Consider the following 218-nt stretch of genomic DNA (forward strand, 5'->3'; position numbering starts at 1 on the left):
GACACACGGGCACACGGACACACGGACACACGGGCTGCGGGCACACGGGCTGCGGGCACACGCCTGCACACACGCGGGGGCACCCCCAGTGCGGCACAGGCCCCCCGTGCACCCCGAGTGCACCCCCAGTGCACCCCCAGTGTGCCCCCAGTGCACCCCCCGTGCAGCACAGACCCCCCAGTGTACCCCCAGTGTATCCCCAGTATACCACCCCAGTG

This window comes from Neopelma chrysocephalum, unplaced genomic scaffold (genome assembly GCF_003984885.1).
Source record: "Neopelma chrysocephalum unplaced genomic scaffold, ASM398488v2 Primary Assembly neopelma1_182672, whole genome shotgun sequence".
In the NCBI taxonomy this organism is placed as follows: Eukaryota; Metazoa; Chordata; class Aves; order Passeriformes; family Pipridae; genus Neopelma; species Neopelma chrysocephalum.